Source organism: Syngnathus typhle, linkage group LG7 (assembly GCF_033458585.1).
Source record: "Syngnathus typhle isolate RoL2023-S1 ecotype Sweden linkage group LG7, RoL_Styp_1.0, whole genome shotgun sequence".
Taxonomy (NCBI): Eukaryota; Metazoa; Chordata; class Actinopteri; order Syngnathiformes; family Syngnathidae; genus Syngnathus; species Syngnathus typhle.
In genome coordinates, this window is record NC_083744.1 from 279,794 (window position 1) to 302,500 (window position 22,707).

At 46.3% G+C, this 22,707-nt stretch overlaps 1 long non-coding RNA gene across 3 annotated transcripts; it reads right to left on the reverse strand.

Annotated features, from left to right (window-relative positions):
- Positions 1-13,780: 13,780 nt before the first annotated feature.
- On the reverse strand, positions 13,781-17,027 carry LOC133157151 (uncharacterized). Of its 3 annotated transcripts, XR_009714947.1 has the most exons (8): positions 16,906-17,027; positions 16,543-16,686; positions 16,317-16,399; positions 16,042-16,202; positions 15,834-15,957; positions 15,514-15,751; positions 14,797-14,935; positions 13,781-14,725 (listed from the first exon to the last, which is right to left on the reverse strand). It is a non-coding gene; the product is annotated as an uncharacterized LOC133157151 (long non-coding RNA). The 3 variants fall into 3 exon arrangements; XR_009714946.1 differs by having other exon boundaries at positions 15,514-15,629; positions 16,543-16,985; XR_009714945.1 differs by having other exon boundaries at positions 16,543-16,985.
- Between the last annotated feature and the right edge of the window lie 5,680 nt (positions 17,028-22,707).

Consider the following 22,707-nt stretch of genomic DNA (forward strand, 5'->3'; position numbering starts at 1 on the left):
AGCTTTGTTTTGCTTTGATGGCTTTTATCTTGAGCACTTTCTGGCTTTCTTTGTGGCGCCGTTGTGTGGCAGCCTGTGTCTTTTGTATACCCACTCTGTGGTATGAATACTGCTGGGGCCTGAATTTCCCCACCCCTGGGGATCAATAAATATTCAATCAATCAATCAATACATAATGACACATTGGATGAATGTGTCAAAAGGGGGAGTGGTAAAATAGAAATGGGTAAGTATGTTGTAAAATAGAAATGGGTGAGTAGGTTTCAATTTGTAATTGTGATGTACAAAGTATTTTTTTTTTCAAAATTCACTTGTTTTTAAGCTTTAACAGGACATGCCAGAATTCAACTAGCAGTGATGGAAGGAGCAGAGGAAGACCAGTGACATCTGGTTGTGGTGTGGTGACAACAAATTATAGCATCGCTTGCCAAAGGATGCATCAGGTATCTGTGCCCTCGTGTCTTTGATAATGCCTATGGTGGTTGTCCCCATTGAAATGCACAATCACAATTGGAACATGGAGTCCCCACTGGCGGGGCTCCTGAAGCGAGCCAAAAGAAACGTTTTGCCCACATGGTTGAGCGACAACGATCCAACATATATTGACGCCATAGGAGTGCCCCTGGGTGTGCCAGATAAGTATGAACTCGTTAATCAAGTGTCCTCGGGAATCGAAAGCATTTTCCTAAGGATCACCCCCAATAAAAATGTATCATTTCCATGAACAATTGGCTGCGACGTCATTGATGTTGTTACAAAATAGAATTGCGTTGGACATGCTATTGGCTAACGAACATGGTGTGTGCGGAATGTTTGGTGATGCATGTTGTACTTTCATCCCCAACAACACGGCACCAGGGGGCCGACTGACCCAGGCGTTGGAAGGAGTAAGGACACTAAATAAAAACATGAAAGATCATTCAGATGTACGCACCGATATTTGGTCTGATTGGATGAAAACGTTCGGAAGCTGGAAAGGCCTCATCATGTCTGTGCTCGTTGCTGTGGCTTTACTGTAGTGATGATTTTCTGTGGTTGTTGTTGTATTCTATGTATTAGGTCACTCACTGTCCGGTTGATCGAGAAAACCATTGGCCCGTTGTCACCGAACGGCCAATATACCCTGGTGACTCAACATGAGCCACGGGGGGAAGAAAGGACTGACAGTGTGCTGGTCGCTGCTTGCTAGAGTAACGGGTGATGACCTCATAAATGAGGTCATGAGAGGGAATAAACGGAAATGTACTTTCGGCAGTTTGCAAACACATTTGATTAAGGCTGCGTTAGACACATGTAATCATATCAATATAATTTTTAATAGTAGTGTGGTCGCTTAATAAGTGGAAAGGAATGTGCAGACTACATGAATTTGTTTTCTTCAAAGTATTGTGGAACAGGATGTCCAGAAAGGGAGGATATCTCAAGGCCGATGGGGAACGCAAAAAACAACTCGTCTTTGTGGTCCAGACACCTGTGCTGAGCAGGGGAAAACCCAAACGAGGAGGAGATGACCATCGACCATCGACCAATCACCACACAATAATTTGCATGCTTGAATATTCATATTGTGTTTCTTTAAAACTGGGCAACCCGGAAGAATGTCTTGTCTTTCTGGTCACGAAGGCACACGAGTTTTTGTGTTAAGGACCCAAGACTAGAGATGCACCGATCCGATATCTGGATCGGATATCGGTCCCGATATCAACAAAATAGATGGATCGGGTATCGGGAAATACAGCCGATCTGTGAGCCGATACTTTCCTTAATCTATTGGGACGCGGGCTACGTCATACGCCAGCAGCACGTGTGCCGCATGCCACGAGAGTTTTCTAAACAAACGCAAACATGGAGCGAACGTTCGCTTCTCTTCCCCGGGTTGCTAAGCGGACGTCAAACCATGCGCGTTCGCTTCTCTTCGGGTTGCTAATGGGACGTCAAAGGCTGCGCGTTCGCTTCTCTCCCGAATGGGGGGGGGCTAATCGGATGTGAAACGCTGCGTGTTCGCTTCTCTTCCGGGGGGGGTGTTAATGGGACCTCAAACGCTTTGTGTGGCGGGCTCCATCTAGTGTGGAAACTGAGAAGCTGAGCTCAAGCTTCTTGTGCGGGCCATATTCAATTATGTTTTCAGAATTTGCTGCGGGCCAATAAAAACTGGACCGTTAGTTTGGACACCCCTAATTTAGAGCAAAGAACTGTGTAGTCTGCCTGATGCCATTGCCTTTGGTCTTTTCTGTTCCACATGTAGAGTTATGTAGCTTGTTAAGTTTGAACTGGACTGCCCCTACACCTGTCTATGGACCCCGTGGAGGCTATTTTGTGTGTTTTGGGGTGTTCTCTTGTATTGAGGGGTGCTGGTTGGCCGCTGTTACTTTTTTTCCTTTGTCTTTTAGCTTTGTTTTGCTTTGATGGCTTTTATCTTGAGCACTTTCTGCCTTTCTTTGTGGCACCGTTGTGTGGCAGCCTTATGAGAGCCTATTGAGTTGCGCTCATGCCATCTGTGTGTCTTTTGTATACCCACTCTGTGGTATGAATACGGCTGGGGCCTGAATTTCCCAACCCCTGGGGATCAATAAATATACAATCAATCAATCAATCAATCAAGTCAACCATAATATCGGATCGGTATCGGGTATCGACCGATACGCAAAGCCACGGCATCGGTATCGGTATCGGAACTGAAAAAGTCGGATCGGTGCATCTCCACCCAAGACCCAGGCGCCTGTATTAGCTTGATTAAACAATTGGTAAATTTGGCCTAATTGATCTACTGGTCTTCTCTTTGAATAATCCGAAATACCTATTTGATACAGTGGCAAAGCTGACTCTGCGCCAGCCGACCACCGATAGTTCCTTCCACTCAGCTGACGAGTTCATGAATTTTTTTGCTCAAAAGATTGAATCCATTAGGGATGAGATCAAGAATACCATTCCAATCGCTCGGTCGAGCCCACCGTTTACCAACGCTGATGATCATGCAACAACCCTCTCAACTTTTAAAAGCGTGTCTCTTGAAAGGCTTACACAATTGGTTAGTGCGGCTAAACAAACAACATGTTTACTTGACCCTCTTCCAGCCAAACTACTTAAAGAATTATTTCAAATTTTAGGACCATCCGTCTTAAATATAATCAATCTGTCTGTCTCCTCTGGGATAGTGCCAACAGCCTTTAAAACCGCTATCATTAAACCGTTACTTAAGCGACCAAATCTTGACCCCGACTGTCTCAGTAATTTAAGGCCAGTTTCAAACCTCCCATTCATAGCAAAACTTCTTGAAAAAGTAGTAGCGCAGCAGCTTATTGATTACATGGTCGCCAATAATCGATATGACACTTTTCAGTCTGGTTTTAGAGCTAATCATTCCACTGAGACAGCACTTGCTAAAGTGACTAACGATCTCCTCATAGCTATGGATTCAAACACTTCGTCTGTACTGTTACTACTCGATCTTAGTGCTGCCCTCGACACTGTAGACTTAGATATTTTATTAGGGCGTCTTGAAAGTTGTGTTGGTATTTCAGGGTCAGCACTAGGCTGGTTCCATTCCTATCTATCAAACAGGACGCACCGAGTGGTCCATGGCAATGCGTCCTCGGAGCTCTATAATGTTACGTGTGGTGTCCCACAGGGATCGGTTCTCGGACCAATTCTTTTTAATATTTATATGATTCCGCTTGGCGACATAATACGTAAATATAATATTAGTTTTCAATGCTATGCGGATGACACCCAATTATATATGCCGTTATCGATGACAGATCCGCGGGATTGTCGTAATCTTGAGGCGTGCCTTGCGGAGATCAAGCAATGGATGTCTCTCAACTTCCTTCGTCTTAACCCAGATAAAACTGAGATGTTGATAATTGGTCCAACTCGTTATCAACACTTATTCAAGGAAACCGCTATAACTATAGATAACCGTACTATCACTCAAAGCGATACTGTAACTAATCTCGGGGTAATATTTGACCAAACTCTCTCCTTTCAAAAGCACATTAAGAATATAACAAGAATTGCGTTTTTTCACCTTCGTAATATTGCAAAGATTCGTCCGATCCTCTCTACCGGTGATGCAGAAACTATTATTCATGCGTTCGTCACGTCGCGCCTGGACTACTGTAATGTACTATTGTCGGGTCTTCCTAAGTCCCACATCAAAAGTCTACAGTTAGTACAAAATGCTGCTGCAAGGCTGCTCTCTCGGACAAGAAAATTTGATCACATTACCCCAATACTAGCCAACTTACATTGGCTCCCGGTCCATTTAAGATGTGATTTCAAGGTTCTTCTATTAACCTATAAATCACTGCATGGCTTAGCGCCTTCATATCTCGTCGACCTAGTTGTTCCTTATGTTCCGTCTCGTAACCTTCGTTCGCAAAACGCTACCCTTTTAGTGACACCGAGGGCCAAGAAAATGTCTGCAGGCTCTAGAGCAGGGGTGGGCAAACTACGGCCCGCGGGCCACATCCGGCCCACGGGACCGTTTAATCCGGCCCGCCAACCCTGAACAAATTGTATTATTAAACTTTTTTTTTTTGGTCATTTTGCCTGCAATGACTGCGTTTTCCCAGTAGATGGCGAAGCGCTCGCCTGCGCATTTACTACCGGAAGCCGTGTCAGAAAGCTCGGTGCACACTCACAAGTGCGTGTACGTACGTACTCAGTAGTACGGACTTGGCGCACTCTCGCTCTATTCGTATCAGTCCCGAATTTAGAGCGTGAGCTTTGACGACAGCATTCTTATAATTCGCGCGCTGAGCTTTCAGATGCAGTTTTGCGCTAAAGCCACCCACAAACCTTCCCCTGGAATCCTTCCATTAAAATGAGTGGCCCGAAAAAAAGAAGTGAGTGCCGAATGTTAAAAAAGAGTGGACAATTTGGCTCGACGTACGCGACGTGACGTTCAGCCACATCAACATCAACCCGTCACAGATCAAGGTAAACGGACCAACACCTCGGATCTCGCCTAAGAATTGCCACAACAAATTTTACTCCAGACTATGACGCACTAGCAAAAAAGGGAGACCAACAACACTGTTCCCACTGAAAATGAACGGGAGGCTCTCAAGTTTATTGTAAAAAAATGCATTTTGAATATGATTTGTACACATAGCAGGGATTGAAACTAGCGACCATTCTCATTTTCAAACAATGCAGGATGCTCAAGGACATTGATGCACCACCTATTTGCGACTAATCTTAACCTGTAAAGTTCTTAAGGCTTACTTTAAGGAGGTGTTTCCCGTTTCCTCACCTCTGTTACCAGGTGTTTGCGAGTTAAAACTCTGCTCTGATTTTCAGATACCCCTCACTGTGTTGCTGTTTTGATTACTTTATTTGGATGTATGCTTTCACCGATTCTTCAAGATGATATATTTGGTCAGAATGTTTGCCGTTTGATGTGATCTCATAAGATAAACATCTTTCATTAATCTGACCTGCAGGCACTGAAGTGATGGAGATTGTTATTCATAATAACAGTGTCGTATTTTATGAGAATCACTGATAGCAGATTTTTAGTGAATTTTTTTTTTTTAATGCTGTTAATAAATGCATTTGTTTTCAAAAAACTTGTTTGGAATATCCATGCTTTACTACCTACTAAAGGCCAAGATCTTTTATGCAATGACCTTTACAGGTCGCTTATATGACTTCACACAACGCCTACGTCCATCTGCTCCTTGTCCGGCCCTCCGGTCTAAATTTAGAACCCAGTTCGGCCCGCGAGTCCAAAAGTTTGCCCACCCCTGCTCTAGAGCATTTTCTATTCGGGCTCCAGAGCTTTGGAATGCCCTACCAATGGATATTAGAACTGCTACCTCAGTAGAAACATTTAAGACACGTTTAAAGACACATTTCTATGACATGGCCTTTAACTAACCTGTAGTGGCCGATTCGGCTGGAGTTTGTTTTCTCCCCCTCTCCACCCCCTCCCTCCCCCCTCCCCGGCCGGGGAGGTGGTTAGGTGGCACCCATGCTGACAGCGGCTATCTGGATTCTCGTGGGTCAATTCAGGATGGGGGAACTGCAGCTCAACCTCCTCGTAGACACTGCCAGGACAATTGAGGGCTCCTTCGGCAGCCCTCTGCTCTGACATGGACATCCACTTTTTATTTCATTGATGTTCATGTTGTATCATTTGTGCCCTCTCTGCATCCATTCCAACCTGGTGATCCTGAAAGTGGGATCCTTCCATCTGTGGTCCCTTCTCAAGGTTTCTTCTTTTCCCCCAGTAGGGGTTTTTAAGTTTATCTTTGCCCTTTTGGGAGCTTAACATCAGGGGATGCTTTGAGAATAATTGTCAATTTCTGTCTATGTGAAGCCCTTTGAGACTGCTTGTGATTTAGGGCTGTACAAATAAACTTGACTTGACTTGACAATCCTCACACGGCGCATGATTTATATATAGTCCAACCCTAACTCTAGCCTTTTCTGGAAACCCTAGTCCTAGTTGGATTTCCTAGCCTAGTTAAATTTGATCAAAATGGGCGGTGGTTGAATCAATTTACAGTAAAAAACAATTTCACAAAATGCAGGTGGTAGCGTGTCAGTGTCATAATCTGAAGGTCGTAAGTTCGACCCTCACACGGGGCATACTTTCTTCTAGTCCTAACTCTAGCCCTAATTTGAAACCCCAGTTGGAAACCCTGGCCACAGTTTGAAACCTTAGTTGGCTTCCCTAACCCGAGTTGGAAACCCTACTTTCAGAATGCTCAGACTTAAAGTCACTTTTTCTTTCTGTGAAGTTCAGTTTGATTGAAATGGCCGGTGGTTGGATCAGTTTCACAGTAAAAAAGAATTGTAAAACTGCAAATGCACAGCCTCATTAGTGCAGGTGCTAGCATGTCAGTCTCATAATCTGAAGGTCAAGAGTTCGATCCTCAGGTGGGGTAGACTTTTTATACACCTAGCCCTAACCCTAACTCTAGGAACCCTAGTCCTAGTTGGAAACCTTAGTTGAGCAGGTTGCTCAGACTAAAATAACTAGTAAACAGGGATTGTGAATATCAGCAAGCACAGGTTGCTCGACTGGAGTCAAGAGAAACAAATTAAAAATTGTACATAAGATGAAAAATGTGCCTCTTTCTTCTGGCTTTTGTCACTGACATTTGGGGTCACCACAACAAAGATCAAAACAGCACACAAACAGTTTACCTATATTTTCCTCTTTCAATTTGATGATTTAGATTTGGAATCTTACCCATTAGGCCAGATAGCCATACAGGAAATTCTGACAAGTGATAGCAGTGCAATGATTTTTGAGCATATACAGTAAATCTACAGCCTAGATTCAAGTGAAGTTAACTGACTTTGGATCAGAAGATTAAAGGGTTCAAGTCCCTTCATTGTCAATTTAATGAATGTCAAGACGAAAGTAGCCTAGTGGATAATGTGTCTAACATTAAATATAGTTTTTGTTTTGTTTCTGCATTACCCAATACATCTCCTTCACGTTGTGACACATTCTCCCATTATCTGTCTGTGTTAGGTAGAGAAAAAGATTTTAAAGGAAAGGTAAGTATTGTTGTGTTGTGTTGTGTTGTATTTTGTGTTGTCATTACCGTATTTTTCGGACTATAGGTCGCGTTTTTTTTCATAGTTTGGGTGGGTTATTTGAATAACTCTGAATGTTACGTCAGGCCCGTCCTCAGGTCTTTGTTTGTGTTTGTCACATTAGTATACCTATCGTTTAGCCTGTTGTTGCTTGTTCATGTCTGTTCTTGGTGTTGTTTTTTTCGGATAAATTTCCCCTAAATGCGACTTATACTCCGGAGTGACTTACCTTTTTTTTCCATGTATAATGCGCCCCCATGTATAATACGCACCCTAAAAATGGCATGTCGATGCTGGAAAAAAGCCTGTACCCATGTATAATACGCACCCAAAGTTTTATTTTTATTTTATTTTTTTAAAGTCCCAATGATCGTCACACACGCATCTGGGTGTGGTGAAATGTGTCCTCTGCATTTGACCCATCCCCGTGTGATTTTGATCCATCCCCTGGGGGAGAGGGGAGCAGTGAGCAGCAGCGGCGCCGCGCTCGGGAATCATTTGGTGATCTAACCCCCCAATTCCAACCCTGAACTGTCTGAATGCACACTGGCTCTTATTATTTATTATTTGTTATTACTCTTATTTATTGTTTGTGCCTTTTTGTTTATGATGTTTTTTACTTTTGCGCTATGCTTGCTGGCTCCGTTATTTATTGTGTTATCTGTTTATTTATTATTTATTCATCACTCTTACTATTGATTGTTTGAATTTTTGCCTTCTTGTTTTTATATTGTGTCGCGTACATGTATGTCTATCGTGTTATGTGTCTCGTCACCGTGGGATAGAGAGAAACGTAATTTCGGTCTCTTTGTATGTTGTGACATGTGGAGAGATTGACAATAAAGCTGACTTTGACTTTGACTTTGACTTAATGCTGAGTGCCAAGCAGGGAGGCAATGGGTCCCATTTTTATAGTCTTTGGTATGGTCTTAACTAGGCTGGATGTATTTTTTTTGTTGGCGTTGATTTCTCCAACTGCCCGTAAAGGCACCACCGCGATCAGTTAGGTTAATGAAAAGAGGAAAGTGACGTGCGGACATGTGAAATAGGCGGCTCTGTATGGGAGAGAAGTTGAAGAGGAATAAAAACACCCTTGGAAACCAAAACTTGCCCCTCGTCGTGACTCGGAACCGCAACAAATTTTTCAGATTTGTGTAGGGTACATTGTGACAGCAAACGAGCAGGTGATCCAGCAAGCGTCTGATACGAGAGCATTGCGTTCGTATGGAGCGTGTTTGAAGTGAACAGCAGAGACGAAAGGAACAAAGCAAAGTGTTGTGAAATAAAATATTACCTGTAATACGCATTTTGTTATTTGCTGATAGTATTAAACTATCACATTTATTGTCAGTCAAGAAGAAAAGAGGACGATTCGCATCCGATCCATAGTGCGCATGCGCAGTGATACTGCCTCCGTATGACGTCCAGTCCGCGATGGAGATTAAAAAACAAACAATATTTGACAAGAACACAGGTTTCTGTTCCTGTCTTTGGTAATGTCACCCTGTCTTTTTGTTCCACGTCTTTGTCGGTCAGTCCTGTTGTTGGTTTTGTTAGAGAGTTATGTTAGTTTACCAAGTCTGTGTTTTGAGTTCCTCCAATGAACCCTGGTCCAAGCTGCACTTGGTCGCCCTACTCCTTTCCACACTCCATCCGTGACAAGATTTTCTTCAAAAATTGTTGTACCATGATTTTCTTAAAAAAAATAAAAATAATAAATAAAAATTTTAAAAAAAATGTACCCATGCATAATGCGCACCCCAGATTTTAGGATGATAAATTAGTTAAATTTTGCGCATTATACATGGAAAAAAACGGTAATTGTTTTTTGCCAAATAATAATGAACTTAGAATTTCATGGCTGCAACACGTCCAGTAGAAGTTGGGAAAGGTGACAGAAAAATACTGAGAAAGCTGAGAAAAGCTCATCAAACACCTACCGTTTTTTTCCATGTATAATGCGCCCCCATGTATAATACGCACCCTAGAAATGGCATGTTGATGCTGGAAAAAAGCCTGCACCCATGTATAATACGCACCCAAATTTTGACTCCTACTTAAGTCCGTGAACGTAAAATTATTTCAGAAAAAAGATCATCTTTGGGAACAACCGGATGTTATTCTGCCGGTCAGTATCACTGCGCATGCGCTAGCATACTCAATAGCAAAGAAATGTTTCGGATTTGTGTAGGGTACATTGTGACAGCAAACGAGCAGGTGATCTAGCAAGCGTCTGATACGAGAGCATTGTGTTCGTATGGAGCGTGTTTGAAGTGAACAGCAGAGAAGAAAGCGCATCTGTAATGATGGCCTCCGTATGATATCTGGATTTAAGAAAAAATAATAATATTTTTTATTTTTTTTTTGTACCCATGTATAATGCGCACCCCAGATTCTAGGACAATAAATTAGTTAAATTTTGCGCATTATACATGAAAAAAAACGGTATTTGGAACATCCCACATGTGATCAGGCTAATTAGGAACAGGTGGGTACCATGATTGAGTATAAAAGGAGGATCCCCAAACATGCTCAGTCATTCACAAGCATGGATGGGGCGAAGTTCACCACCTTGTCCACAACGGCGTGAGAAAATAGTTGAACAGTTTAAGAACAACATTTCTCAAAGCAACATTGCAAGGAATTCAGGGATTTCAACATCTACGGTCCATAATATCTTCAAAAAGTTGAGAGAATCTGGTGAAATCACTGCACGTAAGCGACACGGCCGGAAACCAAGATTGAATGACCGTGACCTTCGATACCTCAGACCGCACTGCCTTCAAAACCGACATGAGTGTGTAAAGGATATCACCAAATGTGCTCAGGAAAACTTCAGAAAACCACTGTCAGTCAATACAGTTCGTCACTACATCAGTAAGTGCGGGTTAACACTCTACCATGCAAACCAAAAGCCGTTTATGAACCACATCCAGAAACGCCGCCGGGTTCTCTGGGCCTGAGCTCATGTAAAATGGATTGAAGCACAAAGGAAAAGTATTTTGTGGTCTGATGATGTTAGAAAAATGTACATACCGTTTTTTTCCGTGTATAGTGCGCAAAATTTAACGAATTTATTGTCCTAAAATCTGGGGTGCGCATTATACATGGGTAAAAAAAATTTTTAATTTTTTTTTTTTTTAATTTTTTTTTTTTTTTTAGAAAACAAAACCAACAACAGGACTGACCGACAAAGTCGTGGAACAAAAAGACAGGGTGACATTACCAAAGACAGGAACAGAAAGCAAACAGACATCATGACAGTAACACATGCAATGATCCGACGGTGAGCGAGGGGCAGACAGGACTTAAATACAAAACACGTTACATCGATTGAGGTGACACAGGAAGAGAGGGGCGACGCGAACAGAAACTATGGCAACCTAGACACATAGCAAAACTGGGGACGAGACGTGACAAATGTCCCTCGAAATGAAACTTGAAATCACCAAGTTTTGGTTTCCAAGGGTGTTTTTATTCCTCTTCAACGTATCTCCCATACAGAGCCGCTTTTTTCACGTCCGCACGCCTCTTTCCCGTGCGCGCACGGAGCGCGGTGGTGCGTTTATGGGCAGTCGGAGAAATCAACGCCAACAAAAAAAATTACATCCAGCCTAGTTAAGACCATACCAAAGACTATAAAAATGGGACCCATTGCCTCCCTGCGTGTGTGACGATCATTGGGACTTAAAAAAAAAAAAAAAAAAAATTCATAAAAAAAAATTCATAAAAATTGGGTGCGTATTATACATGGGTACAGGCTTTTTTCCAGCATCAGCATGCCATTTTTAGGGTGTGTATTATACATGGGGGCGCACTATACAAGGAAAAACGGTATATGTTATCATGCGTTCTCTAGTCGATGCTTTACCGCAATATTACCGCAATATTACTGCAATATATGCTTGCTGTTTGGCCTTGCTGTTTTTATGATGTACCACAGAAGAGAGAAGTTACTGGGTCAGACAGGTCGCAGCTGACCACTCAGCAAAATGAAGACATCTACCAAGACAGTTCCTTTTTAACAAATAATGATTGCTGATCACTCATGTTTCCTGATTTCATCACAGACACAAACAATGATCGCTGATCACTCATGTTTCCTGATTTCATCACAGACACAAACAATGATCGCTGATCACTCATGTTTCCTGAATTCATCACAGACACAAAGAATGGTTGCTGATCACTCGTACTCTTTCTCACACTGTTCCATATCAGTATGTAACACCTTGTGATTTTTCTTCTTACGAGACAAAGCCCACGTGCTTCCCTCCTCCCCTTTTAGAGGGCTTGTCTCATTTTGTGGGTAGGGCAAATCCAAATAAAAAGAGCAGGAGTGCATACAGATAATTAGTGTAGTGAGATTGTTGTGAAGGATCTGTACTGCACTCCTCGCGAGAAAAGACTTAATATTCTGTCTCACTTGTGGTCTGTTTGCTGTTTCTCTTCTCTTAATAGTTATTCAGTCATCAAAATAAACCTGACAGATGAGTCCAATTTTCAAATTGTCTTCGGAAACATTGGACGTCGTGTCCTCCGGACCAAAGAGGAAGCGGACCATCCGGACTGTTATCAACGCAGAGTTCAAAAGCCAGCATCTGTGATGGTATGGGGGTGCATGGGTGACTTACATTTCTGTGAAGGCAACACAAAAATGCTGAAAAGTACATACAGATTTTGGAGCAACATATGCTCCCGTCCAAGCGACGTCTTTTTCATTGACGCCGCAGCTTATTTAATGCCAAGCCACATTCTGCACGTGTTACAACAGCGCTGCTTCGAAGTAAAAGAGTCCAGGTTCTTCCCTGGCCCGCTTGCAGTCCAGACCTCTCTCCTATTGAATGTGTGGCGCATTATGAAGCATAAATTCCGACAGGGAAGACCCCGGACTGTTGAACAACTGATGCGGTTCATCAAGCAAGAATGGGAAAGAATTCCACATGAGAAGCTAAGAGAATTACCTTTTTTTTTTCATGTATAATGCGCCCCTATGTATAATATGCACCCTAAAAATGGCATGTCGATGCTGGAAAAAAAGCCTGTACCCATGTATAATACAAATTTTATTTTATTTTTTTTTAAGTCCCAATGATCGTCACACACGCATCTGGGTGTGGTGAAATTTGTCCTCTGCATTTGACCCATCCCCGTGTGATTTTGATCCATCCCCTGGGGGAGAGGGGAGCAGTGAGCAGCAGCGGTGCCGCGCTCGGGAATCATTTGGTGATCTAACCCCCCAATTCCAACCCTTAATGCTGAGTGCCAAGCAGGGAGGCAATGGCTCCCATTTTTATAGTCTTTGGTATGGTCTTAACTAGGCTGGATGTATTTTTTTTGTTGGTGTTGATTTCTCCGACTGCCCGTAAAGGCACCACCGCGATCAGTTCATTTAAAATGAAAAGAGGAAAGTGACGTGAAAAAGGCGGCTCTGTATGGGAGAGAAGTTGAAGAGGAATAGAAACACCCTTGGAAACCAAAACTTGCCCCTCGCCGTGACTCGGAGCTGCAACAAATGTTTCAGTTTTGTGTAGGGTACATTGTGACAGCAAACGAGCAGGTGATCCAGCAAGCGTCTGATACGAGAGCATTGCGTTCGTATGAAGCGTGTTTGAATTGAACAGCAGAGACAAAAGGAACAAGGCAAAGTGTTGTGAAATAAAATATTACCTGTAATACACATTTTGTTATTTGCTGATTGTATTAAACTATCACATTCATTGACAGTCAAGAAGAGGACTATTCGCATCGGATCTATAGTGCGCATGCGCAGTGATACTGCCTCCGTGTGACGTCCAGTCCGCGATGGAGATTAAAAAACAAACAGTATTTGACAATAACACATGTTTCTGTTCCTGTCTTTGGTAATGTCACCCTGTCTTTTTGTTCCACGTCTTTGTCGGTCAGTCCTGTTGTTGGTTTTGTTAGAGAGGTATATTAGTTTACCAAGTCTGTGTTTTGAGTTCCTCCAATGAACCCTGGTCCTAGCTGCACTTGGTCGCCCTGCTCCTTTCCACACTCCATCCGTGACAAGATTTTCTTCAAAAATTGTTGTACAATGATTTTCTTACAAAAAAAAAATAAAAAATTGTACCCATGTATAATGCGCACCCCAGATTTTAGGACAATAAATTAGTTAAATTTTGCGCAATATACATGGAAAAAAACGGTAGTCTCCTCTCTTCCAAAAATGTTTATTGAATGTTATCAAAAGGAAAGGTGATGTAACATAGTGGTAAACATGCTCTTTCCTAACTTCTACTGCACGTGCTGCAGCCATGAAATTCTAAGTAAATTATTATTTGAAAAATAAAGTTAATGAATTTGAGCATTAAATATGTTGTCTTTGTCGTGTATTCAATTGAATATAGGTTGAAATGGATTTTCAAATTGTGTTTTGTTTTTATTTACATTTTACACAATTTCCCAACTTCAACCGAATCCGGTTTGTAGAATAAAACAAAAAGCTGTCTAGTCTGGGCTCGCTTTCTACAGGCCGATGAGGACAAGACAACACGACATGAGTAAAAACAAAACAATGAACGAGAGCAATAATTGACTTTGAACCTTTCATTCCAGCTTCAAAACTATTCTTGTCTCACGTTCTTACAATTGGGCTCTTTGAAAGCACTGGAATTTCTGTACAATGTGTTTTGCTCTTTGAGTCAGTAACCTTACAAAAAGGCATTCAAAGTTGTCAAGAGAAAAGGACAAACCAAGTAGAGTCGAGTCTTAGTGAACATCGCACGCTTGTTCACATTGCATCTGGACATGACATCTAGTTGGCTAATAACAGCTAAGCTAAATGCCCAAAACACTTATGATAAGTTTGCTCTCCAGGCCTTCTCGCAGCAGCTGTACAGGTATGTTGTCCTTAGTCAGTGATATTTCTTTTGTTTTTGTGGTTTTTTTTGTTAAAATGGTGATACTATTTATTTTGAGCAGAGTAGGAAGGGCATTAAATTTTCATCTTTGATGTCTTGCTTGCATTGTTAATTTTCTCCATGGACTTCGATTGGTCTTGGGATGTTTGGAACCAACACAGCGAGGTTGACTCTATGACGCCACCTGTGGCTTCGATGAGGCAATTGGAAAATGCTCTGTGGGGCATTTTGCACATGAAGCTGTTGACTTGGGCGCAAGACATTGGCTTCCATCTTCTTCCAGTCTGAAGGAAAACAATCAATTTCAGTGGAGCGCAAATCTATTCATCTTCCAAATGCTGATTTGACCACGCACCTGCCGTAACACAGCCACAGAGTGTTTACCGAGGCTGACACGCTGGCCCAGTGGGTGAAGGTCACCTTGTGGCGGTCCGACCACACGAACGTGCCGGGAAGCACCAGGTTGTTCAGTTCGGTCCACATGTCGCTGGTTTCTGCAGGAACGGATGGGAACAGAGCTCTCATCCGGTTCTCAGATATTGCACCCATCGAGTCGTTCTACGGAGACTGTTGGAAATTTAAGGTTGGGATGCGCGCCAACATTAGAGGCACTTTAACCCACGCCTGCTCCACCTCGGTGCGGATGGACACCAGTTTGGCACCAATACCACGGCAGACCCGTTGAGCATCAGCCCAGTTCAATTCATCGTCAAAATGTTTGTAGCAGAACCCCGCAAACTCGTCCCAGTCAGGTGACGAGCATCTGGGCTCTGCAGGCGAGACCCTGTGTGAGTTTTAGTCGTCATGACAGTTGGCGTGACCTAAAAATTTTTTTAACTCACCCCTGTCCGCAAACATAAAATACACACCCAGTGCAAATAATAAAGTGATAATTAGTCGGTTGCTCTTCATGGGACTTCTCTATCTGGAGGTGCTCCCGTTCCCGGTGGAGCCCAAGTAAACGTGCTGCTTGGGAGCGCTCATCACAATGCAATCTCCTCCGATGTTGTTCTGAATGACTCCAGCGTGAATAGCAGCCGCACAGATGTGCGAGTCCTGCATTTACACATACTTGCAGTCACAGACAAGAAGTCCACCGGTGGGGTCAGGCAATCCCGTACTGCAGAGTAGACCATCGTTCCGAAGACAAAGTGTTCCTCTTTGTCACACCCGGGCGGACAGTAGAACCTGCAGAAGACACACACGTGACATTGACGACAGGCGGTCATGAAACATTGTGTCAAGCGTGACTCATGTCATCGAATTGGTGAAACGGAGGCTGTTGAACTTTCTGGCACAGGTCGTCTCATCTGTCGGACAAAAGGCGAGAGTTCGTGGCATGTTTTGGGATTGTTGTTTTCGGCAACCAAAGCGGCAAATTGTGTTGCTCACCCTCTTGTGCGCATCCCAAGATGTCGAAGCGGAGGCCAAATTCTGGACAATTTTCTAGCGGCAGGATGCAGACGTACTGAGCGATTGCGGGCGTCTCAAGCAGATGAGTCCCACCGCCGATGAACTAGAAATGGAATGTTTCCTTGTTTGTTGTGACAAGATTGAAGGATGCGGTCACAGTCGACTTGATTGGCCCCCCCGCGCTCACCTTCCCGTCCGGGTATTTGGTCCACTTCCTCTTGTCAACGCTTAGTCTCATCTCAAGTTTGATGTCCCAGGAGCGAGTATTGTTGCTATCACACCCCTGGGTCACGATCGACGTCACCTTTCTCTTGTAGCCGAGGTTCACCAGGATCCAGCTGCCGACGGCTGGAGGAGGCAGACATTCCAAAGCTCAGGTGACCAAAGTCCCAAGCGGTCAATTTTCCACGTACGATTTCTTGACGGCTTCCAGCAGGACTCCCTGTTGAGGCGGGCTTTTACCTGGGTGGCGTCTCTCATTGAGGAGGCTTTGAAGGGAGAGTCTGCAACGCTGCCGTCGGCGATGCCCAGACTATCGAGACATACTGAGGACAGCCAAAAGTCATTTTAATTTGGAACGGACGATTAAAAAAAATCTGGCCGTCGAACCCCTTGTGGGACTCCTTGCATTGCTTTAGATAGTCTTAGATTCAGTGCAGAGTGGAAGATCACGAGACGTGAATCCCACCTTTCTGTTCACAGCTATAGACCATCTGCAGATATTTGTAGGTGGCAGGGCAGGACTGGTCCTTCAAAAGCTCAATGTGGCATCTTTGCTGGCTGTTGCACATTTCCCTGTAGCAAGGGAGGATGCCTTCCACTGAGCAGTCCTCTGCAAGTTACGAGACACCAGTGAGTGTAAGTGGGCCTAATACCTCAGTGTTTATTTGCAATGTTTGAGGGTGTCAAACAAGGAATTTGACTTCGGTACAACACAGCCTCTGTTCAACATTTAGGTAACTAACAACACTCAGGACGTGTGAAAAATGACAAATATTCTCCCAGGAGGGCAACGAAAAACTCAAAACTCCAACTAGGGTAAATGAGAAACCTTGAGAAGAGCCCACAGATGGGAGGGTCCCTCTTCCAGGATGACCAGGCTGCAATGGATGCAGAGAGGACACATAGTAAAAATATGTACCTGCAGTAGAACCTGTTTAGCCCAAGGCTTGCTAACCAGCTAAACAGGTTCTTGGAAGACGGACCATCCCATCTGTGGGCTCTTCTCAAGGTTTCTCATTTACCATGTTTAGCCCAAGGCTTGCTAACCAGCTAAACAGGTTCTACTGCAGGTTTGATCGGTGGGAGTTTTTAGTTTTTCCTTGCCCTTTTGGGAGTTTAAGATCAGGGGATGTTTGAGAATAGTTGCCATTTTTCATATGTCCTGAGTGTTGTTAGTCACCTGAATGTTGAACAGAGGGTGTGATTTACCGAAGTCAAATCCCTTGTTTGGCACGCTCAAACATGGCGAATAGAAACTCTTGAATCTTGAATCTTAAATCTTGAAATAGTGTAGACCAGAGGCGTAGCCAAGCCGGGGCGAGCCGGGGCGGCGCCCCGGTTAGGACTCCCTGCGCCCCGGTTGAAAAAAATCGAGCTTTTTCGATTCTCCATTTTCATGCCTTTTTTTTTCTTTCGGTCTCGCGCGAATGAGCTCCAGCTGGAGGTCCGCAAAAAGCTCCATAATCTGTTAAAAATGCTTAGCCGCGTCCCTGGAAGCGTAATCGGGCGTAAAAAGCTAGGCGGAACGGCCCTGGAGCTCCACCTGGAGGTCCCAAAAAAGCTCCATAATCTGTTAAAAATGCTTAGCCGCATCCCTGGAAGCCAAATCGGGCGTGAAAAGTTAGGCGGAACGGCCCTGGAGCTCCACATGGAAGTCCTCAAAAAGCTCCATAATCTGTTAAAAATGCTTAGCCGCGGCCCTGGAAGCCCAATCGGGGGTAAAAAGTTAGGCGGAGCGGCCCTGGAGCTCCAGCCGGAAGTCCGCAAAAAGCTCCATAATCTGTTAAAAATGCTTAGCCGCGGCCCTGGAAGGCCAATCGGGCGTAAAAAGTTAGGCGGAACGGCCCTGGAGCTCCACATGGAAGTCCTCAAAAAGCTGCATAATCTGTTAAAAATGCTTAGCCGGGTCCCTGGAAGCCCAATCGGGCGTAAAAGGTTAGGCGGAACGGCCCTGGAGCTCCACCTGGAGGTCCGCAAAAACCTCCATAATCGGTTAAAAATGCTTAGCCGGGTCCCTGGAAGCCCAATCGGGCGTAAAAGGTTGGGCGGAACGGCCCTGGAGCTCCACCTCGAGGTCCGCAAAAACCTCCATAATCGGTTAAAAATGCTTAGCCGCGGCCCTGGAAGCCCAATCGGGCGTAAAAAGTTAGGCGGAACGGCCCTGGAGCTCCAGCCGGAAGTCCGCAAAAAGCTCCATAATCTGTTAAAAATGCTTAGCCGCGGCCCTGGAAGCCCAATTGGGCGTAAAAAGTTAGGCGGAACGGCCCTGGAGCTCCACATGGAAGTCCTCAAAAAGCTCCATAATCTGTTAAAAATGCTTAGCCGGGTCCCTGGAAGCCCAATCGGGCGTAAAAGGTTAGGCGGAACGGCCCTGGAGCTCCAGCTGGAGGTCTGCAAAAACCTCCATAATTGGTTAAAAATGCTTAGCCGCGTCCCTGGAAGCCCAATCGGGCGTAAAAAGTTAGGCGGAATGGCCCTGAAGCTCCACACGGAAGTCCCAAAAAAGCTCCATACTTGGTTAAAAATGCTTAGCTGCGTCCCTGGAAGCCCAATCGGGCGTAAAAAGTTAGGCGGAACGGCCCTGAAGCTCCACACGGAAGTCCCAAAAAAGCTCCATACTTGGTTAAAAATGCTTAGCCGCGTCCCTGGAAGCCCAATCGGGCGTAAAAAGTTAGGCGGAACGGCCCCCCGAGGACCGGCCGGAGCTCCGCTGGAAGACCAGCGGGCCGTCGAAAATGCTTAGCCGAGGCTCTGGAAGCCTCGCCGGGCATCGCTCGCGGCAGCCGGGGTAGCTCTTAGGTACCAGGGGCGGGCGCTCAGGTACCAGGGGCTAGCGCTCAGGTACCAGGGGTAAGCGCTGGTGCAGTACCAGCTTTGGTCTGTTGGTGCGCCAGAGTACGATGAGTTGGTCCCCCTAGTTACTGTACTCATCCCCTTTACCCCCTAATCGCAAAATATAGTCGGCACGTATGCGCAGAAGACTTTTTTTTCTTTTTGAAAATTTTTCTAAGTGCCAGCGGATGCTGGCACACGAACTGTCCGAGCTACGACGGTTCCCCGGTCGGACAGCGACGGTGAAAAAGCGGTCCTAGAGGTCCGAAATAATTTTACGAATATTTTCTAAGTGTCACCGAGGGCTGACACGCAATCTATCCGAGGCGCGCTGGTTCCCCGGTCGGATCCGAATGGCGAAAATTCGGCCTCTCCACCACGGAGGTCAGTGAGAATTTCAGAATATTTTCTAAGTGCGAGCGTGGGCTGCCGCACAACTTGTCCGAGTGGCGACGGTTCCCCGGTCGGCCGCGAATGTCGAAAATTCGGCCTCTCCACCACGGAGGTCGGTGAGAATTTCAGAATATTTTCTAAGTGCGAGGGTGGGCTGCCGCACAACTTGTCCGAGTGCCGACGGTTCCCCGGTCGGCCCCGAATGTCGAAAATTCGGCCTCTCCACCACAGAGGTCGGTGAGAATTTCAGAATATTTTCTAAGTGTGAGCGTGGGCTGCCGCACAACTTGTCCGAGTGCCGACGGTTCCCCGGTCGGCCCCGAATGTCGAAAATTCGGCCTCTCCACCACGGAAGTCGGTGAGAATTTCAGAATATTTTCTAAGTGCGAGCGTGGGCTGCCGCACAACTTGTCCGAGTGCCGACGGTTCCCCGGTCGGCCCCGAATGTCGAAAATTCGGCCTCTCCACCACGGAAGTCGGTGAGAATTTCAGAATATTTTCTAAGTGCGAGCGTGGGCTGCCGCACAACTTGTCCGAGTGCCGACGGTTCCCCGGTCGGCCCCGAATGTCGAAAATTCGGCCTCTCCACCACCAAAGTCGATGAGAATTTCAGAATATTTTCTAAGTGCGAGCGTGGGCTGCCGCACAAGCTGTCCGAATTGCGACGGTTCTCCTTTCGGACCCGAATCGCGAAAATTCGGCCTCTCCACCACGGAAGTCGGTGAGAATTTCAGAATATTTTCTAAGTGCCAGCGTGGGCTGCCGCACAAGCTGTCCGAGTGCCGACGGTTCCCCGGTCAGCCGCGAATGTCGAAAATTCGGCCTCTCCACCACGGAAGTCGGTGAGAACTTCAGAATATTTTCTAAGTGCGAGCGTGGGCTGCCGCACGTTCCGTCCGAGTGCCGACGGTTCCCCGGTCGGCCCCGAATGTCGAAAATTGGGCCTCTCCACCACGGAGGTCGGGGAGAATTTCAGAATATTTTCTAAGTGCGAGCGTGGGCTGCCGCACGTTCCGTCCGAGTGCCGACGGTTCCCCGGTCGGCCCCGAATGTCGAAAATTCGGCCTCTCCACCACGGAAGTCGGTGGAAATTTCAGAATATTTTCTAAATGCCAGCGTGGGCTGCCGCACAAGCTGTCCGAATTGCGACGGTTCCCCTGTCGGCCACAAATGGCAAAAAATCAGCCTCTCCACCTGGAGCTCGCGCCAACTCAGGCGAATATTTTCTAAGTGCCTACGGCTCTTGCGCCGTAATGTGTCCGCTTTGGCTGGTTCCCGCGGTCGGCCACAATTGGCGAAAAATCAGCCTCTCCTGCTGGAGCTCGCGCCAACTCAGGCGAAAAATTTCTAAGTGCCAACGGCTCTTGCGCCGTCAAGTGTCCGCTTTGGCTGGTTCCCGCGGTCGGCCACAAATGGCGAAAAATCAGCCTCTCCTGCTGGAGCTCGCGCCAACTCAGGCGAAAAATTTCTAAGTGCCAACGGCTCTTGCGCCGTCAAGTGTCCGCTTTGGCTGGTTCGCTCGGTCGGCCACAAATGGCGAAAAATCAGCCTCTCCACCTGGAGCTCGCGCCAACTCAGGCGAATATTTTCTAAGTGCCTACGGCTCTTGCGCCGTAATGTGTCCGCTTTGGCTGGTTCCCGCGGTCGGCCACAAATGGCGAAAAATCAGCCTCTCCACCTGGAGCTCGCGCCAACTCAGGCGAATATTTTCTAAGTGCCTACGGCTCTTGCGCCGTAAAGTGTCCGCTTTGGCTGGTTCCCGCGGTCGGCCGCAAATAGCGAAAAATCAGCCTCTCCTTCTGGAGCTCGCGCCAACTTTGGCGAAAAATTTCTAAGTGCCAACGGCTCTTGCGCCGTAAAGTGTCCGCTCTGGCTGGTTCCCGCAGTCGGCCGCAAATAGCGAAAAATCAGCCTCTTGCCCTGGAGCTCGCTCCAACTTTGGCGAAGAATTTCTAAGTGCCAACGGCTCTTGCGCCGTAAAGTGTCCGCTCTGGCTGGTTCCCGCAGTCGTCCACAAATAGCGAAAAATCAGCCTCTTGCCCTGGAGCTCGCTCCAACTTTGGCGAAAAATTTCTAAGTGCCAACGGCTCTTGCGCCGTAAAGTGTCCACTCTGGCTGGTTCCCGCAGTCGGCCGCAAATAGCGAAAAATCAGCCTCTTGCCCTGGAGCTCGCTCCAACTTTGGCGAAAAATTTCTAAGTGCCAACGGCTCTTGCGCCGTAAAGTGTCCGCTCCGCGCTGGTTCCGCAGTCGGCCGCAAATAGCGAAAAATCAGCATCTTGCCCTGGAGCTCCCTCCGAAATTTGGCGAAAAATTTTCAAAGTCCCTTCAGGTACCTGGGGTTGGGGTACCAGGGGTAGGTGCAGTACCAGCTTTGGTCTGTTGGTGCGCCAGAGTACGATGAGTTGGTCCCCCTAGTCACTGTACTCATTACCTTTACCCCCAAATCGCAAAATATAGTCAGAACGAGTGTGGGGAACACAAATTTTGGCCCCGAGAACCAGGCGGCTGGTGTCTCTAGCGATGTGTTCCCCCCCAAAAAGTGTTCACCTGCTCGGACAGCGAACCTAGGAGCTACCGCAAAGCACTCTGGAAGTGCAAGAGCGAAAATTTTTCTAAGTACAAAAACTCTCGAAAATGTTCAAAGTGTCACAGTGCTCGAAAATTTTCAAAGTGCTACATGCTTTCCATCCAAGGAAGGAATAGTGGAGGACCGGCCTAAACACAGGCCGGCGGAACGACGGGGAGGACCGGCCGCCTCCTTAAACACAGGCCGGTGGAACGTTGGCAGAATTCTTCTCGTGGAGGACCGGCCGCCTCCTTAAACACAGGCCGGCGGAACGACGGGGAGGACCGGCCGCCTCCTTAAACACAGGCCGGTGGAACGTTGGCAGAATTCTTCTCGTGGAGGACCGGCCGCCTCCTTAAACACAGGCCGGTGGAACGTTGGCAGAATTCTTCTCGTGGAGGACCGGCCGCCTCCTTAAACATAGGCCGGGCGAAAATCTGCGAATGTTATACATCCAAGAAAGGAAGGAGGGAACCGGCCGCCTCCTTAAACACAGGCCGGGCAGAAAATCTGCGAATGTTATCCATCCAAGGAGGGGGAGGACCGGCCGCCTCACTAAACATAGGCCGGGCGAAAACCTGCGAATGTTATACATCCAAGAAAGGAAGGAGGGAACCGGCCGCCTCCTTAAACACAGGCCGGGCAGAAAATCTGCGAATGTTATCCATCCAAGGACGGAGGACCGGCCGCCTCCTTAAACACAGGCCGGTGGGAACGGTTGGCAGAATTGCGTGACGGCCGCCTGCTCCCGGCGTCCGCACGTGAACGAACACCCCCTCCCGGGGACGGCCGTCTGCCGTACTTCACCCCCTTCAGCTTCCGGACCCCCGTCTGCTCC